The sequence below is a fragment of the Dromiciops gliroides genome, chromosome 1 (assembly GCF_019393635.1).
Source record: "Dromiciops gliroides isolate mDroGli1 chromosome 1, mDroGli1.pri, whole genome shotgun sequence".
NCBI classification, from domain to species: Eukaryota; Metazoa; Chordata; class Mammalia; order Microbiotheria; family Microbiotheriidae; genus Dromiciops; species Dromiciops gliroides.
Window position 1 is genome coordinate 688,023,219 of NC_057861.1, and position 26,783 is coordinate 688,050,001.

Here is a 26,783-nt window from a genome sequence, read left to right on the forward strand (position 1 = left end):
GGAACAATTCCAACTACACTACAATCCAAAGTCCCCATTAGGGCCCTCCATAGAAGACTGCCCTTTCCCCTTCAATACCTCTTAGACTGTAAAATTGGGTCAAAATAGCCCCTCGCCTTATCTCCTTATTAGTTCCCTTTCCTTGAATCCAAATTGCTACTGAATAAAATCTGAGACCCTCAGAAATTTGACTCAAGTAATTTTCATTATGGTCCTCATTGTATTAAAGGTTTCTTATTTTATAAATGTTTTATTAACAAAAATCAACCTTTAGTTAATAGAAAGAATGTCTAAGATGATGGGCTCCCTCATCCTGACTCTCTAGGACCTCCCAGACAAGAGAGGAAAGGAAGACATGGGTTTCTTCTCCCCATCCTCTGGGAGAAGGACTTTTGCTCTATATCTGGTCTTTGGAAGGAAGAAAGTAGAATGGGGTTGGCTGTAGGCAAAATCACAAGTAGCCTCAATTTGACCTTAGTATTGCTATATCTCTCTCATTGTCTCCTCCACTGATTCTTCTCTAGTTTATGAGTTCATATTTAACAAGTCTATTAATTCCATTACAGTAGTTTGTGTTTAAATGTTGGTGAAAATTAAGGCTATCAAAACTTGATCCAATGTCTCCCTAATTTTTCATGAACTTCAAACAATCAATGAAACATTTATTGTGGGCCCACTGGGTACTACAGTAAGTACTCTAGAGAGACAGAAAGATAAAAATTTGTCCCTGCCTTACAAGAGCATGAGAATGTAAAAAACCAATACAAGTTATATGTGTTTTGTTTTGTTGTGAGGTGCTAATAACTGAAGAAAACTAAGGAGATTTAGGCCTCACTCAAGAATGGTGCTTGAGGGGCAGCTAGGTGGTGCAGTGGATAAAGCACGGGCCCTGGAGTCAGGATTACCTGAGTTCAAATCCAGCCTCAGACACTTAACACTTACTAGCTGTGTGACCCTGGCCAAGTCACTTAACCCCAATTGTCTCATCCAAAAAAAAAAAAAAAAAAAGAATGGTGCTTGAGTTAACTTTTATGGAAGCCAGGAGAGGCTTCAAAAAGCCGGTTTCAATTTACATGGTGCTTTGCAGGGACTTACACATAATTCAGGTTTGATAATGTATAAAAGTGGTGGGGGTTAAACACACACACATAAAAACATACACTCAAATGGATATACATACATATTTAGATGTCTTCACATATGTAGATAAAAACAAACCTGAGTTTAAGGGCTGGTTACACGGAAACCCAGAAAAATTCTATATAATTTGAAACATGCACACAAAGAGAATAGTGTTATTCCAATGTCTCATTCTTGGAGAGCAGCAAACCCGCTTCTCCTTGGCTTTTTATCACCCAAAGCCCTATCCCAACAACAACAACAACAACAACAATCATACATATAAACAAAAGGAGTCCCTATTAATTTGGGAATAGATCGACCAACCAAAGCCCACAAATGACACAGACTTATTTTGCTATAGAAGTGAAAATGAAGAATTCAAAGAAACTTGGTAAGATTTCTGTGACATGATACAGAGCAAAGAAAGCAGCACCAGGAGAATAGTATACACAAGGACTACGATCATTTAATGTTGTTTTAAACCAGGCCTATAATTTCATCGGTATAAGAAACTACCAAGAAGGCAATTCTCTCTACGGCAGCCTACCAGCTGCTCTGTAATTTATAGTCTTATAAGTAAGCAAGGACAATACTAAATGGTTGTTCAACTCTGATTCATTATAATAAGCAACCCCTGTCCTGGAGAATGAGTGATGAGAGGTAGTCACACTATGGTCATACAACTGCCCACCAAGGTCATGATGGCAGTTGGTTTTGCTTAAAGATTTTTTCTTAGTTCCCCTGTGAGACTTTGTAGTGGCGATTCCTGGTCAGGCACAGGTCAGACAGGATGACCTCTGAAGTCCTTTCCAACTGAGATGCAATCATCCAGTAAGATAGCTCGAAATATTCAAAGCAGCACTTTTTGTAGCAGCAAAGAAACCCAGCAAATGCCTATTCTCTGGGGAAAATGCTAAAGAAATCTGAGTCCATGGATGGAAAGGAACAATGAATATGAAAAGATATATAACTGGTGCAAAGTAAAATAACAACTACAAAATTGTAAATAAAAAAAAACAATAACAAAGCAAGGAGTTCTGTGAAATTATGATGACCTTGCTTGACCCCAAAGAAGAAATATGAGAAGGTATCTCCTTTCCTGGTTTGCAGAAGTGTGGAGACTATGGGTGTGAAATACTGCATATGATGTCAGATTTGATTGATGAGCTGGTTCGTTTGTTCTTTTTCTTTAAAATGTTTTGTATTTAATTTTTTATTCTTCATTATAATGGATGGCTATCTGAGAAGAGATATACTGGGAAATGTATGTGATGTAAAAGCAAAATATAATAGTAAAAATATTTAAATATTTTTCTTTATTACACGGGAGAGTGGAATAAGATGAATGTGTGGTTAAGGGGAAATTGCTAGTGTTAAAAGAAAAAGGCAACAATAAAACATGCTTAAAATTAATTTTTTAAAGGCTTCACAACCAAAAAACAAGATGTGTCAAGTCCTACAACGTGGGAAAGATTTCAAGTATGGACCTGGTTATAGACTGTCTATTTTTCGAGGACAACACAGGATGCTAAGTTCAGAGAAGTCCAACATCTGGTCAACTATAATATTTTCATTTTTTCTGCCGTGACAACATTGTAAGACCATCTACAAAACTAAGGAAGTAAAATCTGTATTGGCAGAAGGTGTATAAAGATATGTATAAATTTTTATATTATATAATTATATTATATATATGTATTTATATATGTATATATATATAAAGAAGGTGTATAGAGGTAGATGGATAGATAAAGAGATGAGATAAAGAGAGAGGATCTATAGATGCATCTATAAATATAGATATCAATATAGATACGGATAAAATTCTTGATCCTAAAGTATTGGGATGGATATGTATCTGTTTGTGTGTGTCTATGTGTGTGTAGGCAGCAATTCCCTACTCCAGACAGGTGTCCTTATTTCCCTAGCCTTTCTGACTTGAGCCCAACCATGCTCTGGGAAATGTTCTGGCCCCAAATAAGGGAGACTTGCCTTCCACATCAGTACTGGGCTTGCAATCAGGTTCTTTTTTTCCTTTCTGGTATCCCATACCTAATATTTATATCCCTTCCCTTTATCCTAACATAATTCATAGCCTCCCTTGAACCATCTTCCAACGTTATTCTTGATCCCTACAATATGACCATCTCAACATTTAAACTTGCTACCTATACCAACCTGTACCTCTTGCTTCTCCCCTTACCTTAGCTGATCCTCCCAGTCTAGCCAAACTGACTAGTATCCGTGCATCCTCATCTGTCCTGTGATCTCTTCAATTCCATTTCCTTGTCTATAAAACAACTACTACATTGAACCCATGAAGTCAACCCTCTAAATTTGAATCTCCTTGACTCCATTCACCAAAATCATTCCCTCCTATCCCAAACCATTTGGTCCTTTCTACAAATCTGCCAAAGTGCTTTGCCTAAAACACAGGTCTGACCACACAAATCCTATGCTAAATAAACCTGAGTATAAAGTTACCTCTGGGGTCAAATATAAACTACTCTTTGGGGCATTTAAATACTTCATAATCTGGCAGCAAGCCATATTTCCAGTTTTATTGTACATTATTCCCCTTCCCACTCAAACTGGTCAAACTGGTATTCTCACACACAAGGTTCCATCTTTTGTCTCCATGCCTTTGCATCGGATAAACTCCAAGCCTATAACATGCTCCTCTCCTCACCTTTACCTCTTATCAGCTTGCATTATGCCATTCCTGATCCCTGATACCTTATTCACCCTAAAGTTTCTCCCTGAAACAAAGACCCATCTTTTTTTGGAGGAACAGAATTATACTAATCCAGACTTTCACATTATTAACGAAACGAAGGCAAAAGGAGAAGTTGCAGCTAAATTAACAGATGGCTCACAGGTTCTCCTGGAAGCAGTAAATAACGGGGGATTTAATCAAGCACCCAAAGACAACATGAAACCCCATTTTCATAGGATGTTTGGTTTCTGTTAATAAGAAGTATATGCATAAACACAGCCATGAAAATAACTACATCAACATTTGTTACAAAGGATGAAGATGGAAAGAAATTCTACCAAGAACTAGATTAAAAAGCCTCTAAGTTAAGATTATAACATACTTTGTACTCGGTGACTTCAAAGTAGAGGTGAGCACAGGCACTGTTGATTTAAAAAATGTTGGAAATATGACTAAGAATAAAAAATACTATAAAGAAGCTTCATACTTTATAAATCAAGAGTAGTTTCTTTAAGAAACCAATCAGAAGGTCCTGGATCTGGCTAGCACCAAATAACATAAGATTACAAAGCAAGAAACTGATCATATTTTAATGACAGATAATAATCATTCCTGATGGAAGCCATTCCTAAATCAGCTGTCTGTTTACACAGTTGGACAACAAATTTATATTAGAATAGAAATCAAAACTAATACAAAACCAGAAGAGTAAAAATTAAAAGGCCAGTATAGAACTGAAACAATTCTAATCTGATAATTTAAACAAATTCTGATTCTGGAAAATGGGAAATAGATGAAGGAAAAGACGTCAACAATGATCATGACAAAATGCATACAGAATTTTTAACTGTTGGAAATATAAGCTGATTTATAAAATTTTACTGAGGATACAAGTTAGATTGCAATGCCTCCTCATAAATAAGAAAAAGAATGGAAGGAAAAAACAGTTTAAAGAGAGCTTAGTTGGAGACTCAACTAAACAAAGTCATCCCAAGGGTATTTAAGGATAACATGGGTTGGAGAACAAATGAAAAAACAGCAAAGATAAACAAAGATTTGTTTTTCTTTACATATATACTTTTGAATAAATGTTTTTATCCTAAACTTAATAAATCTCAAATAAAATGAACATTTCTACAAACAAAGTAAAACAGAAAAGGAGGAATACACATGAAATCACAAATCTATATTACATGTAGTTTTTTTCTTCTTAAGTATGTAATAAATTCAACTTTCAAAACTGTCCTGCTTTGACTATTTCTTTCAGTTCTTTACATTGGACTCTGCATTTTAAAATACTGCAATGACTCTCTTTTTGGAGAGGTGAAGAGGTAGGGAGGGGGGCAATCCTCCTGTTACCATTTTCCCAACTCTCCCTCAAAAAAAAAAAAAACTTAAAAGAAAACCAAACTCTTATAACAAATATGTACAGTTGAGCAAAACAAATCCCCACACTGGTCATGTCCAAAACTGTATGCCACACTCAGCACATGAGTCCATCACCTCTGTCAGGAGGTTGGTAGCTTTGGTTCTTTGGAAGCATTGCTGGTCACTGCACAGAACCCAGTTTTTGAGTCTTTCAAAATTGTCTTTTTGTACAATGTTGTTATTGTATCATCTTTCTTTACAACAATGCTATTGTAGAAATTGCTCTCCAGCTTCTATTTACTTTATTTTGCATTCATTCACACACGTCTTCCCAGGTTTCTCTGAAATTCCTTACTTCATTAATTTCAAGAAAAGGAGAATTTTCCCTTATCTTGCTCTAAACCAGGCCTTCATATGACTTCCTAGTCATCTCCACACTATGTTCCTTCTCCCTTTCCAGGTCTTCTTGTTTTGTTGCCCCAATAGATTATAAGCTTCCTGAGGACAGGGACTCCCTTGCTTCCCTACATTTATATGACCTGCACTTATCATGGTACCTAACACATGGCATGCTCTTAATAACATCTTTATCTAGCTTAACAGGAAACAATACTCCATTATAACCATATACCACAGCTTCTACAACCCCCCAATTGCTGATCATCCTTTTAGTTTCCTGTTCTTTGCTATAACAAGAAACACCACTATAAACATTTTTGATATACATATATCTGGCTTCCTTTCCTGCCTCTTTGATGTCCTTGGACTATAGACTTAGTAGTGGTATAGTTGGGTCAAAGGGTATGCATAGTTTAACAGCTTTTTGAGCCTAGTTTCGAACTGCCTTTCAAAATAGTTGGACCAATTGGTAGCACCATCAAGGGTACCTTAGGTGCCCATTTTCCCTATAACTCTTCCAACAATTTTCTTTTCCTGTCATTTTTTTTTTTAGTGAGGAAATTGGGGTTAAGTGACTTGCCCAGGGTCACACAGCTAGTAAGTGTTAAGTGTCTGAGGCCGGATTTGAACTCAGGTCCTCCTGACTCCAGGGCTGGTGCTCTATCCACTATGCCATATAGCTGCCCCTTTTTCCTGTCATTTTAAGCAAAGATTTTTATAAGAAATTCTTTCCACCATCAAGTTGCAGATATCTGTACAGAAGCATTGATGAGGACAAAAAACTGGGAAAAGCAGATATATTCAATTAAGTATACACAAAGGAAGTTGGTGCTGGAGGCAATTTTAAGGGCTTTAAGAGATTACTTCTCAAAATGCCCAAAGGAGGAGATGATGCCAATGGAGTATGTGTGGGGGAAGCTGAGACCTTATTACAACCAAAGAAAGAACAACTGAGAGAACATTAATACCTACTGGCCCCTATGCCTACTTTCCCTTCTATATAAAATTTTTATGAGAATGATCTGCACACAAACTGATTGAGGAATGTTTTAGAAGGAACAGAAGGCAAGGCCTTGGCAAGTGGCATTCCACAACAAATCACATCTTGACCATCACACAAACTGAGGGATGTGGAGAATATAAGATCCTATGGAGTTTGTTTATTGAGGCATTTGACTCAAAAGAGCAAAATGTCCCCCTTAACAACTCTCCAATACCCATAAACAAGGTTTTTTTTAGTGCCTGTCAATAATATATGATCCCTTCAAACATATACCAGTAAGAGATAACCCTGTCCAACAACCCTCATTATTAATAACAAGCAAGACAAAAACATATGTTTCCCATTGTCAGGGAGCATATTCATTACAGTGTCCAAGATGAAAGACTGGATTCTCTATGGATGGTCCCTGCAGGTGTTCTTGTTTGCAAATAGCATCTCATTGATTACATTAATTCCTAGAACTCTATAGAGCTTCCTCAATGATAGACACAAACACTAAAGAGTTTGACCTTGCTAGATGTCCAGGGAAAGCTAAGTGGATGAATAATGTTGATTGTCTGGGTTATGAATTGCAGTCGGGTGGACAAACTTTAAAGTGCATCTATCAGCATACCTAACTTGGAAAGACATACAAATAGACAAGGAGACTAACCAAAATTTAAAAACAAAACCAAAGACTAATTTCTTTTGGAAAAAAATTGTATGATTCTAAGTTTGTCTCTATTACCAATTCCCATAGATTTAATACCAATATTCTACTGGTGGCGGTATAAGAAGTGTAAAATATGTCATGAGAGAAATGCATGATGAGGAAGAGAAATGAGACAGTCTAATAGCAAGACTGAGAGAAAATCAACAGATAGCCTATGCATCCTATTGGTATCCATGAAATGTCAAAAGAACTCTAGTACAATGGATACTCCCCTCCCTCACCTTGATAACCGCCAGCATGGACGAGATGATGAAGAAAATACACACAACTGGTAAGATCACATATTGATTCATATACTAGAGATGTTCCCCTAATACCTACCCAACTGGGACGATACCTGGTATATATTTCCACCAACTATGCTCTTCATTCCGATAGAGAGGAAACATGGTGTAGCTGAAACAGCATTGTACTTAATGTTAAAAGTCTTATTAGGAGACCTTTGGTGAAATAATGGTCTGCTTTTTATTACCTACATGGCCTTGGATCAAGTTACTTTTCTTCCTTTGCTTCAGTTTCCTCATTTATAAAATAAACGGGCTGGGCTGGATGACCTCAGGGCCCCCACAGACTCTAAATATTCTGGGATTGGTGATATTATTCCTACTGCTAATCATCAGATTTCTACTCCAAAGTAGGGAAATAAACCATGAAAGTCGATTTAGTTTCAATTGTTTCTCTGCCAAAAGGTTCCTGATTAGGCTGATATTGAGGTCTATCCCTTTGAAGAAATGCTCCCATCAAATAATCTTAAAAGAAAGAAAAATGTGACAGGTCTGATGAGCCAAGTAGGTCTTTAAAGGGAAAAAAAAGGGGGCAGCTAGGTGGCACAGTGAATAAAGCACCGGCCCGGGATTCAGGAGTACCTGAGTTCAAATCTGGCTTCAGACACTTGACACTTACTAGCTGTGTGACCCTGAACAAGTCACTTAACCCCCATTGCCCTGCCAAAAAAAAAAAAAAAAGAAAAAAGAAAAAAAAAGGGAGGTAGGGAATTTTTTCTGCCTTTTTAAAATGTACCCTTTAAATACTGAGCTTACCAGAAATTAAAATAGTCTGAAACCTAAAGCAATCTCATCTTTACTCATAATAAATTTTTCATTATTGATTAAAAGGGCCTTTGGCAGCACAAATGAACAAATATATCCAAGTGGGTTAGAAGCCTAAGGAAGAAAACATCTTCGTGTAACCCAGAAATTGCCAAGACCTCAGCCTTTAAGACACTCTGCTTCCATGCATTTCAGTGAGAACATCCCCTCCCCCACTTTTTTTTTGAAGGAAGCCATTAGAGCCAGAAGGAATATTGAACACAGCCTACACCAATTCATTCAAACATTTATTAAGTTTCTATTATTTGAAATGCATTATACTTGGGATTAGGAGGAATATCAAGATAAATACAGAGCCCCAAACCTCACTGAAAACACAAATTAGAATATGATGAGTAACTGGACAGCACTGTATATTAAGTGTGCTTAGAAGTCAGAAGACCTGAGTTCAAATCCTGCCTCAGGAAATTATCAGTTGTGTGGTCACTTAACTTGCCTCAGCCTCAGTTTCCTGAACTGTAAAATGTGAAGGTTAGACTCAATGATCTCTAAAGTCACTCCCAGCTCTGAATCTATGATCCTTTAGAAAGGAAAATAAAATGCTATTTCTTGTTTGGCTATTTCAGTCATATCTGACTCTTTGTGACCCCAGTTGGGGTTCTTCTGGAAAGGATGGTGGAGTGATTTGCCATTTCCTTCTCCACCTTATTTTACAGATGAGGAAACTGAAGTGACCAAGATTAAGTGACTTGCTCAGGGTCACACAGCCTAGGCCTGGCACTCTATCCACTGCACCATCTAGCTGGCCAAAATGCTCTGAAATATCAGATAATGGAGAAATTATTTCTAAATTGTAGAGAACGAGGAAAGGCTTCATGGATGTTAACTGACAGAAATGGGTGAGCTGTGATAGAGAGGAAACAACGGTGGAGAGGCATAAATCCATGGGTTATGTTCTTCAAGAAGACAATAAGTAATAGTTTGGCTGTAGTAAATATGTCATGGGAAATAGGGTACAGCAAGCCAGGGCAAGCAGCTTGGGATCAGATTGTAAGGAGTCTTGAAGGTAAAGCTCAAGAGGCTAATGTTTATTCAGTAGGCAGTGGAGTAGTCTGGGGAACAGAGGGGAGGGCAGAGGATTAAACCTGTATGCTTGTTTGACCCATCTGAAAGCAGTGTGTGGGATGAACTGCAAACAGAAGACCTGAATAGAGATATCTGCTAGGTAGCTACTTCAATAGACCAGGTGACAGCAAATGAGGGCCTAAATTAAGTGTGTTGGCAGTGATAGTGTGAAAGTCTCTAACTTGGGGCTGCTAGGTGGCACAGTGGATAGAGCACCAGCCCTGGAGGCAGGAGGACCTGAGTTCAAATTTGACCTCAGACACTTGACGCTAGCTGTGTGATCCTGGGCAAGTCACTTAACCCCTGAATGCCTCACCAAAAAAAAGTCTCTAACTTAAGAGACAATACAGAGGGGAAATTAACACAATTTGGTGTTTGATGTGTGAGAAGGAAAAGGAAAAGTCAATGATAACTCCAAGAAGATGGACCTGATGAGAGTCCTTAGCAAATATAATAAAAGTAACTATCAATAATAACTCACATTCATGTGGCACTTTGAGATGTGTAAAATGCTTTATATACATCATATCAGAAATGATCAGAGGATCTAACTTTCCATGTCCTTATATGGGGAAATGGTTTGCCATTTCCTTCTCCAGTGAATTAAGGCGAGCAGAGGTTAAGTGACTTGCCCAGGGTCATACAACTTGTGAGTAGCCACTGAGTCACTTAGCTGCCTCCAGTCACAGATTTTTAAAAATATTTATTTGTTCATTTTTATGGGGCAATGAGGGTTAAGTGACTTGCCCAAGGTCACACAGCTAGTAAGTGTTAAGTGTCTGAGGCGAGATTTGAACTCAGGTCCTCCTGAATCCAGGGCCAGTGCTCTATCTACTGCACCACCTAGCTCCCCCAGTCACAGATTTAAAACCACCTAAATCTTAGATTTGGATGACCTTAGATCATCAAGTTCAACCTTCTCATTTTACAGATGAGGAAACTATGCCTCAAAGGGGTAACTAACTTGTCTAGGCAGAGATGAAATTTGAACTCATGTTCAAATGCAGTATTCTTGTACTATTCTTTCCACCATATCACACTGTTTCCCATATTTCACTGGGTCCTCAAAACAACTGTTCTTATCTCCATTTTACAAATGAGCAACCTGGGGCTCAGAGAGGAGAAGGGATTTTCATGGGGCCAGGCAGATACTGAGTTTCGGAGGTAGGATTCGAATGCACCCTATCTAGCCTCCAAGTCCAGAGTTCTGTTCACTACTTGATGCTGCTTAGAGGCTCCAGCGGGGAAGGGATGAACTGAATTTTACACATGTTGAGTTGGTCCAATTAAGGAGTTAAAAACGTTAATCTGGTGCTCATTTCCTAAGTCAGTGCTGGAGATGTGCCCTAGTCCTTTGGTGGGCAAACTGTAAGCCTCAGACACTTAAAAAATCTGGTTATTCTCAGGAACTTGACACAAAAGAGTACAAAAGTGACTCAGCAGTTCCCTTAAATAATCTCCTCACTCACTGAATCTTAGGAGAAATGGAGGGCAAGGGGGTGAAGGGAAATCAAAGACCACTTCAGCCAACCTGTTCACTTTACAGATGAAAAACTAAGGCCCAGTTATCTTGTCCAGTGTCACACAGGCACTAAGCATAGAGGTGATATTTGAATCCAAGTCCTCTACAATTCCAGAATCAGTGCTCTTTTCGATGTACCCCACTGCTGGTGAAAGTTAATCAAGAGTGATCTGAGATTAAACCTGTCAGGCAGCCTGACACTAGTCCATGCAGGACTAATTATATTTTTCTACTGAGGATCTCTCTCTGTCTCTCTGTCTCTCTTTCTCTCTCTCTGTCTCTCTCATATATATATATATATATATATATATATATATATATACACACACACACACACACACACACACACATATATATGTATATATATGTGTATATGTGTATATGTGTATGTATATGTATGTATATATGTGTGTGTATATATATATATAAATATAAATATATAAGAAAGGAATAAAAAAATCCTCCCCATCAAAAATACACTCTATCATGACCAGACAACAGAGAAGAGAGAAGAGAAAGAAGAGAGAGTCAGAAACAGAGAGAGGCCAAACAATGAGTTTACTATCCAGCTTCTACTGCTTCTTAAACCAGGTGCTCCCTCCCAGATCTATCTCCCTACACTTCAATTCCGATTCCTCAGCCACCTTTTGTTGGAAATGAGCCCTAATTCCTAGCGTAGCCCTGTGCCAGAGCAGTCAATACAAGTGTCTCTGTTACTGAAAGTGATATACCCAGTGTTGGTCTTAAAAGTCCTGATTTCTACCCCAGTTGGTTTCTATGATCCATCAGTCCCCTGACAATCTGACTACTCAGAATTTATAAGAGCCATAATCACCAAAAGTATGGTCAGCACCCCACTCTTGTACCCATCTGGTTGGCCTGTTACATCCTTCATAATTCCACTTGCCCCAAACCCACTGGACTATAAACTTCTTGTGAGCAAGAAGCATGTTTTACTTATATATTTTTTATTCGCTTATCCTTCTCTGCTCCCTCCACTCCTCCCCACCCCCATCCCCACTACTAATATCCAGACTATAAACATTAAAGAAGCATTCTAAATGTCACTTGAATTGAAATGATTAAATTAAATTGTGAACTCCTTGAGGGCAGGGATTGCCTTCTAACTCTATTCATATCCCCATAGCTTAGCACGGTGCCTAGCACATAGTAGGTGCTTAACAAATATTTACTGACTGAAATGAAAATAGAAGACTCAGATTCAAAACACCCAGTTTACTAAGGCCTCAATTTCCTTATCTGTAAATTGAGGGGTTTGGGTTAGATCAGGGCTTTTTAACTTTTTCCACTTGTCACCCCTTCTTGCCTGAGAAATTTTTATGAGACCTCAGGTATATATAAAATAGGTATGCATAACCTTTTACTGTTGCCAAATGTGACCCCCACATTCAGTTCTATGACCCTATATGGGGTCCAGACCTACAGTTTAAGAAGCTTTGGGTTGGATGACCCCTAAAGTCACTTCCAGCTCTAAATTTGTGGTTCTATGGAAAACTACCTCTGATAATCTGTGTAATATCTCCTTCTCCCACACAGAGAACCTTTGGGCTTTTGAAACGGAAGCACTAAGGCAAGGACACTCCAATGCAAGCAGGATATCAGAACCCTCATCTTACTGGGGATGTTCTTTTCTAAATATGTTGCTTCTAAAGCTCTTCCCAACATGGCCCCTTTACCCTCTACACACACCCAGACCTGCCTGCTTGTTCCTTACACAGGACAGCCCATTCCTTCCATTTCCCATCTCTGTGGGCTCTCCCTCCTTCCCTCCACCTCTTAGTTTCTTTACCTTCTCTTCATAACAGCTTGAATCTGTACCTTTAACTTATAGGTAGTCTCTCCCATCAGAATCTGTGTTCCTTGAAGGCAGAGCTTGTTTTTACCTTGCTTGTTTTTACCTTTATTTTTTTATCTATAGTTCTTAACAAAATGCTGGCCACAGATTAGGTGCTTAATAAATGCTTATTTGACCAAATGGTCTTAGCAGGAAGAGAGTGCAATTTTGTAAAACTAACCCCAGGCAGGAATTTCTTATCCTTATTCTACTACCTTCTCAATATCCAGAGAAGAATCCAGGTATGAGGAATAAAGAAAGGTAGAAAAAGAAAGAAAAAGAGAAACAAGGATGGGATAATTCTCTTCTGACACATCTAGCCTAAATGGGGTCGAAGGAGGAAGTAGAGGAAATAAGAGTACACAACCAAATATATCAGCCCTTCTGTCTTCTTCAAGAAAGATCCCCTTTATAAGGACACAGTGGTGAAAAAAATAAAGATATCTTACCAGTCACGGTTTTGTCCAGTATCACTGATAGGTTGTCTATCCACACTTGACTGGGTGAAACTGGAGAATAATCAAAACTGCCAATCACTGGGGCATGTGTTCTTAGCACTGAGTCCACTCCTGAAGACCATCCCAGGGCACTCCAAAGCTGAAAAATTAAACAGGTCTTCACTGAACTCATTTTCTGCTACTGAGAGTAAAGTTAGAAAGAAAGACATTTGCAAAAGGATTCATTTACAAAGATTTCAGACTGAGCAAGGAGAGAGAGAGAGAGAGAGAGAGAGAGAGAGAGAGAGAGAGAGAGAGAGAATGAATATCAACTAGAAACAAGGTTCTGGTTACCATGTCAACTGATTACAGGAACAAACTCCAAAGGGACCAAAGGAGAGATATGCCCCCTCCCCCATTCACTAACAGCACTTCTGCCATGTCTGGAAAGCAAAAGGAGCCTAAAGAATGAGTGTCTTTTCTTTGCCATCTCCTATAAGGTCATGCTTTCTTCCCTTTTCCAGAACCCTGCTTATGTTATAGACCCTTTCTCCAATGTTTTCTAACAATGTAAAGCCTACTCATGTTGTAGGACACAGCACCATACTGCCCCCTCTCTACAAAGTCTTCCCTAGTCATAGTATCCCTTTTCTCAATGCCCACTGACCTGAAATCTCTCTCTCACATGATAATCATTTTCATCAAGAAAGCTAACATTTATATAGTGCTTTAAGGTTTGTAAAGTGCTTTACAAATTTTATCTTGCCTTGGGTGGGCAGAGGCTACCATTGTCCTCCTTTTACAGATGAAGAAACTAAGGCAGGCATTAGTTAAGTGACTTGCCTAGAGCTAGTCAGTGGCTACGGTCAGCTTTGAACTCAGGGTCTTTCCTGAATCCAACTCTGGCGAGCTATCTACTGAGCAAACTAGCGGCCTCTGGTATGTCACTACAAATTATCTATTGTTTTCTTTCTTTTTTTAGTGAGGCAATTGGGGTTAAGTGACTTGTCCAGGGTCACATAGCTAGTAAGTGTTAAGTGTCTGAGGCCAGATTTGAACTCAGGTACTCCTGACTCCAGGGCCGGTGCTCTATCCACTGCGCCACCTAGCTGCCCTATCTATTGTTTTCTACAGGGGTTACTTAAAATACAAGATAACTTACCGACAGGTACTTTGCACATAGTATAGCCACACACTAGCCTCTCCCTTATTGACCTCTTCAACTTCCATGATCTCCAACTATGTTCTACCTCAGTTGCCCACAAAGGGGGTTCAGATCTCTGACCTCACTATCACTCCAAGATCTCAAACTCTGGGATTCCCCTCCTCCAATAAGCACCACTGTTGATTTTTCCACCTCTCCCAGGCCTCCACTCTCATGAAGACACTCCTTCTTCTTCTCTTAGTCCATCAACTCTTTTCTGATTTCATATCTCCTCCCCTTCAGTTTAGACCAGAAGCATCCCTACAATTCAATGGCTTGCATGAATCCCTTCTTCTCTCATTCTCTAACAGTTCCCATCCCTGATAATATCCAACCCTTAATCAATTTCATTTGCTTTTTCCACTCCTCCAGGGCTGCTGGGCCCTCCTAGAGGTAGTCATTTGGTCTACTATAAAAGTTTAGGCTAAACTGCTTTGGAGGGGGGCAGAGTAATGAGGGTTAAGTGACTTGCCCACGGTCACACAGCTAGTTAAGTGTCAAGTGTCCGAGGCTGGATTTGAACTCAGGTCCTCCTGAATCCAGGGCTGGTGCTTTATCCACTGCGCCACCTAGCTGCCCCCTGGGTGATGTACTATTCAAGTGTACACACACACACACACACACACACACACACACACACACACACACACACACACACACACATACACACAGATAGTTATTCCCCATTGCCTAGTCTATTCAGATCATTTGACCAAATAAATTGAGTCCACTTTACTCACAGACACAAAATTTATGAGAAAAATATACTCCAAGCATAGAAGCAATAAAGCTTATTAAAATTTTAGATTTGCCATCTAAATGTTTAAGATCTGAGGTACCTCGTTTTGTGACAGAAACGGGAAATTAACTGTAAATATAAAACCATCAGACTAGGGTCATTTTCTTGGCTCATCACAGACTCCTGTAATTTTAGAGCAACCAGAGACTTCTGAGTTGCCTTCCTTCTTACGCCTCAGTTCTCTATAATAGCAGATGTAGTGCAGACCTGTTCTAATTTATCTAATTTCAAGATGCCTTATTTTCACACCAGGAGAGCCAACCTTTTCACCTCAGTACCAAATATGAATGCCCTGGCAACACTTAAAGAATGTCTTTGAAGTATTTAAATTCCTAGGGTCTTTTCTAATAGCACTGTTTACCACCTGCATCTGGCTCATTAGTGCTGACATTGCTATTTATTAAGTGTCCAATATTGGCCAACACTGGATTACTCAATTACACGGGGCCAAAATAAATCTTTTGCTCATTTATTCTACTCAGATATTCAAGCAGATTTAGGTGGTGTAGATGTCAGCACTGCCCTCCAAAGATGCAAACCATAACCCATCCCTCCATGCCCATCTTATGTCCCTTGCTTCCTACAATTTTGCCACAGAAGGTTCACTCAAAGTGGTGAGCACCCTTCCTGGTTTGAGGACCAATAACCAAGTTGGTTGTTGTTCAGTCATTTCAGTAATCTGACCCTTTGTTCCCTCACTTTGTCTTTTCTTGGCAAAAATGCTGGAGTGTTTTGCCATTTCCTTCTCCAGTGGATCCATTTTGTCAGGCAATCAGAGGTTAAATGACTTGCCCAGGTTCACACAGCTAGGAAGTATCTGAAGCTGGATTTGAGCTCAGCTCTTCCTGGTAGAGTCCAGCATTCTAGCCACTGAGCCACTGGATGCCTCTAAAAACCAAGTTAGGTTTAAAAATTGTTTGATTCTTAGTACCTCCTTTTCCACCATTTCACCACTATCACTGCAGAAGCAAAAGGGGGCTCCTCAAGGCTCAGTGCCCCTTTACATCTGTATTACAGATTGCCAAGATCAAATAATTTATCAACAAATAGCCAACATACTAGTGATGAGTCTGTGTCCTCAGTAAGGTTGATCCTTGGGAAGCAGACACAGTCTGGGCTGGGACCATATGGATCCATGATAGCATCTGTCAAAGTTTGCACTTACTGACACAGCCTAGGAGAACCCAAGGTCAATTCCAGTGGATTCTGTGGAGTCGCATCTCACAATATTCAACCAACCCAGCAGAGTCCAAATGAAGAGCAAACCCATCATGGGTAAGTGAGATATGTGCTTTCAGCAAGATCACATTATTGGGACATGAACTGTCTTTTAAATCTACAGTCTGCGACTATGGTATTTGCTATTATTTCTACCTTTAAGGAATAGAATTACTATTTGTATACTCTTTATAGTTCTTCTTACACACATACACACACACACACATTCACAGACACGACAGCCTGATGTGCTTGCTGATTCAATCTGTGCGAACAAAAGGTTAGCATCCACAAGAAATAGTTATTGGGGAATATGTGAAAATTTTTAACTGAAGGGATATTCATGTAAGACTAGTAGCTCCACAGGAATGTAACTTAACAGAGAAAACAGCTGGCTTCCTTGGCGATTGGAGAGAATAATGCAGGGGGTGGATGGTGGAGGGAGAAGAATAATAACCCATAGAGCCACCTGCCCCACTCCTCAAAAATCATAAAGGAAATAGCTCAAGCCTTTAGAAAATGTGACCTAAGTTAGACCCCCCTACCCCTTCTCATCCCTCCCTCCTCCCCTCTTTGGGGACGTGCAGGCCCAATGTTCTCCAAACACATGCTTCTATTTTATTTGGGTTCACCAGTTGCTTTTGTCTTTGTCATAATGGATTGGGAACTGGCATCAGAGATAGAAAGATGTGAGTTCTAATCCTACCTCTGATCCTGTCTATGTGATCCTGTATAAGTTGGTTACTCTCTAGATTAACTCTCTGGGACACTAAGTTACCGAGAAAGTATTGACTTTGCATTGGTAAAGGGAATTTCCTCATCTGGGAGTTCTCTATTGTCAGTGACCTCATAGGTATAGTCCCAATTCCCTGGAGTAGCAAAACTAAGCTCATTCAGACATTGCTACTACCTTAGAGTTCAGGTCCCCATCACCCCTCACCTTGACTATTACAACAGTCTTATTGCTCACTAAGTCTCTCACCACTCAAGTCCATCCTACACATTGCTAAGCATAGCAACTTTCCTTAATAGATCTGACCATGCCACCCTCTTACTTAATCAATACCAGTTCTTCCTATCGCCTCTAGGATAAAATATAAACTCTGTTGTTTAGTTTTTAAAGCCCTACACATCCTGGCCCTAACCTCTGGCGTTGTTGGGACATCACACCCCTTCCCATACTCTGGGATCCAGCTAAACTGGCCTACTCTGTTCCTCACACATGAGCTGTGTGCCTCTCTGCACTGGCTGTCCCACATGCCTCCCTCCTATCCTCTGCCTCATTGGGTCCTTCACTTTCCTTAAGGCACAGCACAACAACATCGTTTGCATGAAACCTTTCCTGATTCCCTCCAAACTATACCTTTATTTTAACTACTTTCTCTCTGTGTGTGTGTATGTAGATAGATAGATGATTGATAGATAGATAGACAGACAGACAGACAGACAGACAGACAGACAGATAGATAGATAGATAGATGATTGGTAGATTGATAAATAGACAGATGATTGATAGATGAATAAATAGATAGATGATAGATTGATAGATGATTGATAGATTGATAAATAGACAGATAGATGATAGAGTTCTGCTCATTTTGCTCATTATTTCCTGCAAGCTCATCTATGTTGTTCTAAAAATCATCAAGTTCATCATTATAGCACAGTAGTATTCCATCACAATCATATACTACGATTGGTTCCATATGTGCTTCTTGTCTCCACCTCTCTCCATCGGAACACAAGCTCCCTGAGGGCAGAGACCAATTCATTCTTCATACCTTAGAGTGCCTGGTACATAGCAGACATTTAATAAATGCTTACCGATCAACTAATTGAAGGAGAAGAATAAGGAACGGGGAAATGTTTAGAAGAGGTGCTAATCACTGAACAGACAGGGAACAGAATGAAGGAATGGGGGAGAGGGAAGGGTACAGGGAAGGATGGAGTCCCCTATTTTGTTATTTTTGTCTTGGGTCTTATTGTCCAAAGGCAAACAGGGTACCTAGCGATTTTTAGTCTCTCCCAATTTCAGTCCATCTTCCAGTCAGCTGTCAAACTGATCTTCGGAAAGGGCAGGTGTGAGCATGTGATCTCATTCCCATATTGTCATTCTTCGTACATGTCACCGCACTCTACCCCTGGTTCAATTACTCTAGTTCATTGATCCCTTTTACTTCCAGGATCAAATCTAAGATTCTATTACACTTTTAAAGCCCTTAAAATAAGGGTCCCTTCCTGCCTTTCCAGTCTTCCTACACCTTCCTTTCATCCACACTGTGAGATACAGTGGAACTGGTCTCCAGGCTTTTCCACAGGACACTCCATCTCCAGACCCCATGAATTTTTACTGGCTGTCCTCCATGCTGGGAAATCTCTCCCTCTTCAGTTCTACCTACTGCCCTTCCTGGCTTCCTTCAAGTCACAGCTAAAATCTTACCTTGTATGGGGAGCTTTTCCTTATCCCCCTTAAGTCTACTGCCTTCTCTGTTGATTTTCTCCAGTGCATCCTGTTTATAGCTTCTTTGTAGAGAGTTGTTGGCATACTGTATTCCCTATGATATTGTAAACTCCTTGAGGACATAATTTTTGACCCTATTTTGTATCCCTGGTGCTTAGCATAGTGCCTGGCACATAGTAAGTATTTGATAAATGCCTGACAGACCGATTTCAAACAATGATAAACAGATACATAAAAATCTGTGTTACTTGAATTTCCAGTGACTGGGCATCAGCTAGTAAGTTTAATTTATTTTTTAAATGAAATGACTGGGGCAGGTAGGTGGTGCAGTGGACAGACCACCAGCCCTGGAGTCAGGAGGACCTGAGTTCAAATCCAGATTCAGACACTTGACACTTACTAGCTGTGTGACCTTGGGCAAGTCACTTAACCCCAACTGCCTCACCCAAAACAAAACAAACCCATCTAGTTAAATGAAATGATTGCAGTTCCCCTTATGAGCTTTATTTTCTGTGGTCAAGGACAACTGTCAATATTTCTATCCTAATCTATTTTCTAATTATGAATGAATAAAGCATGCATTAAGTGCTTTCTGTATGAAAAGCACTCTGCAAAGCACCAGAGATACAAATAACAAAGCAAAACAGACAAGAAGCTCATATTCTAATGGGGGAAAGATAACATATGGTGGGTTTCAGCTGCAAGTCAGCTGGAAAGGTCTCACGGTCCTTAGGGCAAAGCAGCAAAGCAGATGTTAATGTCTCTTTTTTAAGGTCATTTTCCACTGACAGAAATCCTATCAGTTTCTGGTGTTGCACCATTTGACAGGGCAAGAACTTCCTCTTCTGGGTCATCAGTTGCTGTGGCTATAGCACTGTTACAGTATAAACTCCTTGAGGAGCAAAGACTGTATTTTGTAGTGCCTGGCACATAGTAGGTGCTTAATGTTATCAGGCTACATCTCCATTCGATTTGCTACAGGAACTGGGCTGGAAGCATTGCTTTGCAAAGGATTTGGGGTTCAGGGTCTTGGGTTTTCTTTATCAAAGTCTGAGGGGGGATGTTCTAGTCAAGAGACTGGCACATGCTGCCTTCTGCCTCCTAGGGGAGTCCCTCCTGCTTCATTAGGCCCCTGAGTGACCCCTGGTCTGCAAGCTAACTTCACTGCATAATGGCTGTGAGGACAAGGCTGGAAGTGGGACCAGAGGTCTGTCACTCCCAGGGCTCCTGTGCTCACCTGTCTGTTGGTGGAACCTGGTCAGCAGCTATTGATGGTGGTGAGGAAGAGGTTGGACCCCTTCTCCTCAATGATTTTTCCCCTCAAAGATGGCTGAAGAGACTGGCTGGAGCCAAGTCAGGTTGGGAGACCCTATTATTATTTAGGCTTCTGGGCTCATAGGTCCTAGGCTGTCTCCAACAGGGTCTGAGGGAACATGGTATTTGAGGTGGTGGTGATGGTTTGATGTAGCCGGCACATGCTGCCTCTAATCTCTCCCCCTCAGGGTGCACTGATACTTCAGGGTGTTTGTTGACTGACTGATTTCAAACACTGACAATCTGACACATAAGAATCTGTGTTTCTTGGGTGCCCTGTGACCAGAATTCAGCTGATAGGCTTGACTTATTTTTTCAGCTAGGCTGGCTTTCCTGCCCTGTGATTGGCAGTCGTTGGGATTGGCTGGGCCTTTCCTCACAGGATTTGCTTCCACAGATGATGAGTGTGAGCCCTGGTCTAGAAGCAGGAGCTATGGACTGAGCATGGAAGGGTGCTGCCACTATCAGGGTTCCTGTACTTATTATGGATTATAGATTTTGATGCATGTCAGAGAAGGAAGACGGTAGAGAAAAACATATCTCTTCCTCCATCCATACACCTACAGACACGGGGATAGGCATCCCCCTCTGGTCACTATACTCAGATAACAAAGAACATTCCAATAACCCAAGGGCCATTTCAATCAGTCATCAGTCAATAAACATTTATTAACTGCCTACTATGTGCCAGACACTTATGACTCAATGACTGACAAGGGCTATTTCTAAGAAGTGGTGAGGACAGACTATTTCTTTTGTTTTTGGTGCTGTTGTTTTTCTATTTTGAGGTTTTTCCTCATTGCTCTGATTTTTCTCTTATAACATGACTAATGCAGAAATAGGTTTAATGTTATATATATATATATATAACCTATATCACACACAACCTATATCAGATTACCTGCTGTCTAGGGGAGGGAGGAAGAAAAATCTGAAATTGGAAAGTCTGTATAAACAAATGTTGAGAACTATCCTTAGATGTAACTGGAAAAAAATAAAATACTTTTATCAGAAAAAAAAGAAGTGGTGAGGAACTCCTAAAGAAGCCTTTGCTCCTGTTACTTCTGCACCTAACAAATCCCCTCTTGCTATATGCTTATCCTTACACAAACACAAAAACTAACCTACGCCTGTTTCCCAATCATAACATGGCTGTGGTATCGTTTCATCACCTCATGCACCTCATGCACCTCATGCACCTCATGCATCTCATGCATCCTCAACACATTCTGAAATCTCCTTGCTCCTATTCCTTAATACAGAAGAATACCACTCTCTTTCCTAATCCTTTAGATTAGGAGTTCTTAACCTTTTTTTGTTTGGCGTATGGATCCTCCTCCAAAAAAGCACTCTTAAAAACATAAAACAGGATTACCAAGAAAAGAGCCAATTATATTGAAATATAGCTGTCCAAATATTGTACAACAAATTCATGGACCTCAGGTTAAGAATCTATGCTTTCGAACAACCCTATCATGAATAAGGGAGGGCAGTGAATGATAGAATGACATCATTCGTGTTCTTGGCCCTCTGATTAATTACAATGTTACACTATATACTATATGAACAATGGCCTAGAAAAAAATTGTATAGAAGACAAACCAAAACTACAAATGTTCTAAACAAAAAGTACCCTCAAGGACCACCAGGGTCCTTCCACAAATCCTATGATACTAAGGTCATTCAAGGGTTATGACAGAAACAAAAAAAGAAACTAGACACCATGGTGAAAGGGCTAGACAATCTAAGTTATTATTATATGATGAGCCATTTTAAGAAATCCTTTCAAGTAACTCATATATAAATCCAAAGAATTGTAGAGTTGAGAGGAACCTTAGATTTATCTGTCTAGTAGGGGGAGTCTGCACATATACCACTCTAGAATAAAGTACACTTATATTCTAAAAAAGTAATGTCACCTGTCATGGTGGATAGAATGCTTAACTTGGAGTCAAAAGGATCTCAGTTCAAATCCTGCCTCTGACAATTACTCACAGGCACTTCTAACCTGCCAAACCTACATTTCCTCATTTGTGAAATGGAAATAGCACCCCACTCAAAGGGTTGTTGTGAGACTCAAAATGAGATAATGTATGCAAAGCACTTTGAAAACTTTAAAGTACTCCATAAATGTCAGTCATCGGGACATATGCTACCTTTAGCCGAAATAAAGGAATGAATCCATATAGTGTAGATGCTTCTCATTAGCATCTAAATGGGTTAGATGCCAGAATGGAAGAAACCTTCGCCTTGGAAACCAATAGAGCTTCCAACTAGAAGGCTCAAGTTCCGTCCCCCCTAGAGAACAAAGCCCCCACATGGCCTGCTCTCCTTAATCATCAACCCCTTCAGCAATGGCTTCTCCATCCCCCACCCAGAGCTTGCTACCACCATGTTCCCTGATCCTCCCCCCCTCCAATTCTCCACACATCAGCTCTAAAGGGCAAACCAGGCTCTCCCCTAGTTTTGAAAATGGCAATCAGCTAATCTGATAACCTCACTATAATAAAGAAGACTACAGAAAAAATATTTTATTAACAACAACAAAGTTGAACCCTTCCCTCAGTACCTAAAAGGTGTATTTGTGTGCGTATACACATATACGTATATCTATAAATCTATATCTATCTATATGTGTATGTATATATATATATATATATATATATATATATCATACAATATATAATAAGGGTCTTCCGAAAACCAGAAATAGTTAACAATGTGGTCTACTGCATTAATTTGTGCACATCAAACAAAATAATAAAAATGTATAACTAGGAAAAATAAAGTCAGTATAAACTCCAGTGATATTTAGATATACGTAGATGACAAATGATTATAATTGAAAATTAGTGTGATTAAAAGACGTGGCCCTGGAGACAAAGAAGTTTAAGCCCTTCCTTTACCACATAGTGGCCATGTGATCCTAGACAAGTGATTTACCCTCCCATTGCACCAAGAAACTCCGTAAGCCCAATAAATTGCTAAGAAGATGCTTTTCTTCATTAGCAGAGAAACAGATCCATTTTTTTAAATGATATGTGTGTGAATATATATTCACATTCATTTGCAATATAATTCATATTCATTTGCAACATAATTTAAAAAATCAAAATGTAAATATTTTAATGTTAGGATTTATTTAGACTACAGTGGTTCTTAACTTAGGTTCAAAGACATATATGTATATATATATTTTTTTAATTTTATTTTTTTGGAAAACCTACTTCTTTTCTCTTTTTTTTTTTCCTTTGGCGTGAGGCGATTGGGGTTAAGTGACTTGCCCAGGACCACACAGTTAGTAAATGTCAAGTGTCTGAGACCAGACTTGAACTCAGGTTCTCCTGACTCCAGGGCCAGTGGTCTATCCACTGTGCCACCTAGCTGCCCCTTGATAACCTATTTCAACATAACTGGTTCCTGCTGTAATCCTATGTCATTTATTTTATTCATTTAAAAACTACTCTGAGAAGTGGATAAGTGTCGCCAGATTTCCAAAGGGGTCTGTGACATAAAAAGGTTAAATACTAACCCAGATTTGGAGGCTTACTCCATGATTGACATTATTTGTATTAATTGAGAATTTATTTCAAATAATTTGCAATATCATTCATAAACACAAATACCCACAGATGCCTGCTCCTGCTTCACTGAACCCTTGATTTCATAGATAGGGTACCAGCGGTCCATTTGTAACTCACCCTGTGTAGTAGTTATTCATGTATTTCCATAAATCCTCCATGTATAATCTACACAGTACGTTAGATGCCTTCCTCTGGCTCTTTTCACAATTCTTGGTGGAAAGAATATGAATTTGTAGTCAAAGGGCAGAGATTTGAAATCTAGCTCTGCTATTTCCTCACTAATATGGCCAGAGATAAGTCACTTTAGCTCTGTAGGACTCCTCGGAACCCTTATCTGTAACATGACTGAGTTGGACCAGATGATTTCTAAGGTCTCTTTTGGCTCTAAATCCTAAATCCTTTTGATTCTGGTGTCCATCTATTACCCCTTGCTGTCAATACATGATAAACTCTCCTCCTTTTCTGATCCTAGGGTCCTTTCTTTTAGGCTACTTTACAGGGTATGCCCAACACATGGTTCCATGGCTATTCCAGACACCTCAAATTCTTTTTAAATTTTTTTTGCAGGGCAGTGAGGGTTAAGTGACTTGCCCAGGGTCACACAGCTAGTAAGTGTCAAGTGTCTGAGGCCAATTTTGAACTCAGGTCCTTCTGAATCCAGGGCCGATGCTTTATCCACTGCGCCACCTAGCTGCCCGACACCTCAAATTCTTCTGAGATGGTGGTATTACATCATCTTCAGTCATTCAGCATCCCTGTGAGAATGCCAGTGTTTAAAAGATGGGTTTTGGAGGTGATTAAGCAGCATAAAATTACTGGGATGACACCAGATCTCCCCAAATAAGATCCAGCCCCAATTTATCTACTAGCTCCTTCCCTGTCCACCTAAAAACAAAACAAAAAATAACCTTCATTTGACCCTGCCATATCCTCATGTTATCCTCTTCTGGTACCGCCTCTCTGAGTCAAACTCTTAGGGAAAGCTATCTTCAATCACTGACTCCAATTTCTCACCTCCCACTCACTTGAAATCTGGCTTTGGTCCCTACCACTCAACTGCAACTCTTCTCTCCAAGGGCACCAAGGATTCTGAATTGTGTTGCCTCCATCTTAATCCTTCCTGAACTCCGAAGCATTTGACACAGCCCTTCTGAACACTCCTTTAATTTTCATGACAGTGCTCTGTCCTGTTTTTCTTCTTACCTATTGGACCAATCCTTCCTAGTCATCTTTGCAGTATCATCATCCACGTTCTGCTCCCTCTGTAGGGGTGTACCACAGGGGCCCTCTCTATATATAGTCTTTCTCTTGGTGATCTCATTAGTTTCCATGGATTCAACTATCATCTCTTCATAGCTGTCTCCCATATCCATACATCCAGCCTTTATATTTCTCCTGAGTTACAATTTCATACCTAGAGGGGTTTTTGCTGTTGGTTTTTGGGGGGTTTTTTTTGGCTCTCCTGAGTTACAATTTCATACCTTGAGTTTTTTGTTTGGCATCTCCACTTAGATGTTCCACTCAAATTCAAATTTATTATCTGTACTCCTAAAACCCATCCCTGCTCCTAATTTCCATATTTACATTGTGGGCACCATCATTCTTCTAGTTAAGTAGGTTCACAAACCAAAGTACCTCCATTTTCCGGCTACCATTACCCATTCTCTCATCCTTATCCCCTTCAATAGTACATCTCCCAAATCTTCATCCCATTCCAATCTCCCCCCTTCACTGTGTCCTTAGAAACCCAGTTATAAATTTTGTACCAACACTCATTCTATCTTGGGATACTCACAGAGGTAGATCTAGCTCCCCATAGAAGACAACACATCCCAAGCTAACCATATAGCCCAGTACCACATGTACATAAACCCAGAAGTTTTTTTTTCTACTTATTGCCACTTCGGGAAATTTTCTCCAGATACAATCATTCAGGAAGCAGTACCCTTCCCCTGCCTAGGTTTGCCCCATCCAGTTATAGTACCTTACATAGCCTTAAATACTGGATGGATGATGCCTCTGACAAACTTAGATCTGGGAAAGACCTTGGCTTAAAAAGGCCAAGGTCTCCCACTGCATCTGGGGTCACCAGTGGTACTAAGCTAATATGTTGCCACTGGACTCAGATCAGATGACTCTGGAGGAGAAAGTGAGACTGATGACTCCGAACAGCTCTGCCTCACTTAAATCCAATTCACATGCAAGTCAAGACATTGCCTGGCTGACGTCACTAGTAATCAGAAGGAAGGGCAAACAACAACAATTACCTTATCTAGATTCTGGGATCAGTTATCAACCAGCCATCAGATCATTCTCCCATCTTTCCCCAAGGAAATTGACACACCTGGCTCATTGTCTTCTTCACCACCTCAATCCCTAGTCTTTTACTTGGAATCTTCAATATATACCTGAGGTTCCCTCAAAGACCCAGGCCTCCCAGTTCATCAATCTATTCAACTCCTGTATGATGTACCTCAGCTATACACAGACACCTAGCTATCCCTGATCTCACTATCACTTGGAAATGTTCTATTTACATGATAAAAGACTTGGAATTTCTTCTGACTATAAACTCCTCTACTTCTACCTCTCCCTTCTCATTCCTCCTAAACCTATTCCTTTTCTTTGTGACCTCCAGTCTCTCCAACCTTCAGTGTGCTCCCAAACAAACACCCCTGCTCTGACTTTGTTTTGCTCCCCTCCCAACGCCCCTACTGTTAGCCAGTTCACTCCCATTCCTTTCTCTCCTGCCTATCTAGGAGTTATTTGACTATTCACTTTCCCTGATCCTTCATAGCCTGTGAGTTGCCCAAGTCTTATCCATTCTATCACCACAATGCTTCTCACTTCTTCTGTCAGTTCACATAGCAACCATCTTCTCTTAGTTCACATAGC

At 39.9% G+C, this 26,783-nt stretch overlaps 1 protein-coding gene across 3 annotated transcripts in view; it reads right to left on the reverse strand.

Annotated features, from left to right (window-relative positions):
• GRB10 (growth factor receptor bound protein 10) overlaps nt 1–26,783 on the reverse strand; it is a 278,346-nt gene that overhangs the window by 207,512 nt on the left and 44,051 nt on the right. For all 3 annotated transcript variants that reach the window (XM_043971116.1, XM_043971134.1, XM_043971125.1), the window contains exon 2: nt 13,321–13,468. The gene's annotated coding sequence lies outside the window, so the exon portion shown is untranslated. The remainder of the gene's footprint in view (nt 1–13,320; nt 13,469–26,783) is intronic.